At 47.9% G+C, this 4,219-nt stretch overlaps 1 long non-coding RNA gene across 1 annotated transcript; it reads left to right on the forward strand.

Annotated features, from left to right (window-relative positions):
- The first annotated feature begins 1,774 nt into the window (after positions 1-1,774).
- LOC109526299 (uncharacterized) lies at positions 1,775-4,038 on the forward strand. The gene is made up of 3 exons (XR_002170306.1): positions 1,775-2,065; positions 3,322-3,530; positions 3,922-4,038. It is a non-coding gene; the product is annotated as an uncharacterized LOC109526299 (long non-coding RNA).
- The last annotated feature ends 181 nt before the right edge of the window (positions 4,039-4,219 follow it).

Here is a 4,219-nt window from a genome sequence, read left to right on the forward strand (position 1 = left end):
GTTTTTTCGGCTAAAAACGCCTTAGTATTCATGGTCGTTTTTTCGGCTAAAAACGCCTTACTGTACATGGTCGTTTTTTCGGCTAAAAACGCCTTAGTATTCATGGTCGTTTTTTCGGCTAAAAAAGCCTTACTAAACATGGTCGTTTTTTTTCGGCTAAAAACGCCTTACTATACATGGTCGTTTTTTCGGCTAAAAACGCCTTCCTATACATGGGCGTTTTTTTTCGGCTAAAAACGCCTTACTATACATGGTCGTTTTTTTCGTCTAAAAAGGTCTTACTGTCCTTTTTTTAAGGCGTTTTTAGCCGACAAAAAAGACCATGTGTCGTAAGGCGTTTTGTGAATTGTTCCTGGTGTGAGGGCGAAGAGGAACAAAAAAAAATGGACGGCTCCGGATATTTTTGAGAACACAATGTAAGGCCTAACCGGAATTGAACCCTGCACCCCTCCGCAGACAAACTCACTATTTGACTACCAGGCAGGTAATGAGCACTCTACATTTTGATTATGTGTGAGTGTGAGCACGAAGAGATGTGCGGAGAAGAGGAAGAGAAGACTCCGCACGTTTTTGGAAACCTGCGCAGGGGTTCGGTGAGAACGTGCAACTTCACACAGAAAAGGCCAGAGCAGGAATCGAACCCTGCATCTCTGCTCTATGACGCAGACGCACTTACCATTCGACTATCAGGCAGGTCAAAATGTCAGTGCATTGTCCCTATATAAGACCTTAAAAAAAATGTTTTTAATAAAAAAAATTTAAGTACTTTTTCAGTTTAGGAAAGCGTTTATCACAACAAAAAACGACCATGTATAGTAAGGCGTTGTTCACAATAAATAAATCCTTTTTTTTTTTAAAGACTATGTAAAGCAAGGCGTTTTTTAAAACTAAAAAAGACGACCATGTATCGTCAGGCGTTTTTTCCAGCCAAAAAAGACGAGCATGTATCGTAGGGCCTTTCTTACTCCTAAAAACGACGAGCATGTATGTGTCTTTTGGGTTCAAAACGCCTTTCTGTACACGGTCGTCCTTTTTGGCTGTCAAAAACGGCTTACTTACCCATCTTATCGGTGCATCTGAAACGTCCTTGGCTCAGCATGTTCTCGTCGCTTTTCTGCCACTTCTAAGCGTCCAAACCGGAACCAGACACTCCAATGGCCGACGGTTTGTTGATAGTGGACCGACGTCTCAGGTGTCCCTTTGGCTTTTTCCCACGCGGTCAGCAAACTTTCCTGCCGACACCCGCGTCCAGCGATCGACCATCGTCGAAGACGTCACGCTTTTGAAGACAACCGGTAACAAGGCCGCGCCCATTGAGCGCATTCTCATCGCCGGTCCTGGCCCTGCTTTCATCCGGCATGCTTTTTTTTTCAAGTCGTCGTCTTATCAAGCTATCAGGTTACAGTACTTTCACGTTATCGTGTTCGTATTCTGTTACCCACATCATCTGCCAACGGTCAATCATCTATCTGACGATCCAAATTTTTGTCAGCATTTCCACCTTGCGATGTGTCAAGGTGACGTTATAATTTGACCAAAAAAAAAAAAAAAAAAAACAACACACAAAAACGGATGACTTGTGTGCGCGTGTATGCGCATGTATTGATTTGTGAGCAAGCACTTGTTGCACTTAAAGACATGATAACATGCTTTAAAATGTTTAGTAATAGACGTGGTTTCCTCACGGCATGTTGTCAGTTTATGCGTTAACATCCTTTGAAAGAAAGAAAGAAAGAAAGAAAGAAAGAAAGAAAGAACGGAAGAAAGAAAAAACGACCTCGACTCATGATAATTTCGAGCCCATGGCCCGCTAGGAGGCGCACGTGAACCAAAAGACTCGAGGAATCCACTGCCGAAGAAGACAAAGAACAAAAAGGAGCCGACGACGAAGAAGAAGACGACAAGGATGTGGGCTGCTTGGATGCGGTGTAGCCTTGTTCGGTTGCGTTTCTTCAACAATCGTGTTTGAATTGAATTGGATTTATTGATAAATATATCTATTTTTTGGGGGTGGGGGCCAGGGGTTATCTTTTTCCCCCTTCCGCCGTCAGACTGCTTGACGCGAGTAAGAACGCAACACAATTATTCGGCTCCTTCTTCTCGTTCTTTTTCGTTGTGCCTGCGCTGTTAGCATGAAGCCGCTCGTAGTTTCATCCAGCGCAAAGTTGACTTCTTGTTCAAGCCATCACTTGCACTTAATTCTTCTCCAGTGTGACTTTATTATTCTTCGGCTAACGCTCAGAACACTTTCAACACTCGGCAAACAAGACTTGAATTTCACTTTGACGCTGCGCTAAAACGTTCGCTTGATGTCACACGTGCCTTCGTTCACTCATTCTTCAACATGAAGTCATCCATGACTCAATCGGGGTTTTCTAGTGGGGGGGGGGGGGTTATTGATGGATTTGGATCCTGTGATAACTTTCTACTTTTCAAAATACATCAGACGTGCAAGCCATTAAAGCGCGTTTCCAGACTCCAGCCCGTTCCAGTGGGCTTGTGGCCAGCAAATGTGCAGCTCTCTGTCCTGTAATCCGAGTACCGCAACAGATTGGATCGTTTCTTTCATGATGTCGAACCTATTCGGTTTTTATTTCTGTCATCGCGGTTATAAATTTGGATGCGTCTCACTGTGCTATTTTGGAAACCTACCTCGGGACTACGACTGAAAAAGATCCTTTTTGCTAAGTCCGACGCATTGGCACCGTTTATTCTTGTGTTGATTAATGTGCACCGCCCCCCAATGAAAGAAAGAAAGAAATACATACATATGCATAGCACGTTACGCAAATGAAAAAGCAGCAGAAAAGATCATAATAAATTCCACTTAAAGTGTAAAAAGATTTTTTTGGGGGGGCAAGTGACGTACATGACCATACAAACCTTTTCACATCCTACACACTTGGAAGGTGACCCGTGTTGCACACGTACACTCGATAGCGTGAGCATCTGATGTAGGCATACACACACACACACACATATATGTATATATATATAGTGCAAATAATGGGTCATTGCCTTTACGGATAGTTAAATCTCGAAACCCAACCAAACTTGTGCTCCCAAAACACCTTTGATATCGTTTACAGGTGATTTAAAAAAAAACAGGCGCCGAAACTGTGTATACGTCACCTTTCTTCACAATCTGTAAAAATATGAATGGAACTTCTGCACGAAAAGGTGTGACACACTTCCGCTGGAAAGCTCAGCTGGCAGAACCTTTTCCATTGGCGCGACAGTCGGGTCAAAAAATGTCCCAGAGGAAACGAGTGATCGGGGCCATCCCATTCTGATCTTGCGTTGTCTGTGCGTTACCTTTAGGATGGCGATGGCGGCGGTGGCCGCGGCGCCGCCCGGAGGTGGAAGCGAGCTGCGCATCCTGGTGAGGAGGTGGCGGGAGGCGGCCTGTCAATGGGAGGCGCCGGCGGGCGGGACCCGCGAGGTCGCCTGTCAGAGCGACGTCGCCCAGAGTCGAGACGTCGGCGTTCAGGCGGACCTGTTGACTCGCCGACTGTGCTGGAGACGTGCGGGTGACTTGACCGCGGTTGAACTCCGGGCCAAAATGTTGCATGCGCCTGCCCCCGCTCGTCTCCGCTTGGTACACTTGATCAATATCGCGTCGGCGACGCCGTCCGTTTGCAGCCGTTTTCTCCCCCGTTGCCCGGCCCTCGACTGGAATTGACGTCAAAGTGCCTTGGGGCTCGCGTCGCGAACCTCGGAGCCGACGTCTTTTCTGCGATTGGTCGCGCGACGAAAACCGTCGTCGTCGCAAGGGTGCGCTTTGACGGGTGGGGGCACGTCCAACATATCCTGCCAAAGGAAAGGCTGCCTTGCGTTCCCCTTTCAGATTTGAGACTTCCTTCCGACTTAGTCGTCGCCGAGCATGTCCTCTGACTTGCCACCCCACTCGCTTCTTTGCAGGTTTGTCCGGCGCACCCGTTCGGCGCTTAGCCCTGCGACCCACTCGTCAAAACGGCGACGCCGCGGCGCCGCGGAACAGAAGCAAAGCGGTCAGAAACGCCGCCAAAGCCCAGGAGGAGTCGCGACTTAGTCGTCGCCGAGCATGTCCTCTGACTTGCCACCCCACTCGCTTCTTTGCAGGTTTGTCCGGCGCACCCGTTCGGCGCTTAGCCCTGCGACCCACTCGTCAAAACGGCGACGCCGCGGCGCCGCGGAACAGAAGCAAAGCGGTCAGAAACGCCGCCAAAGCCCAGGAGGA

This window comes from Hippocampus comes, unplaced genomic scaffold (assembly GCF_001891065.2).
Source record: "Hippocampus comes isolate QL1 unplaced genomic scaffold, H_comes_QL1_v1.1 scaffold393, whole genome shotgun sequence".
Lineage (NCBI taxonomy): Eukaryota > Metazoa > Chordata > Actinopteri > Syngnathiformes > Syngnathidae > Hippocampus > Hippocampus comes.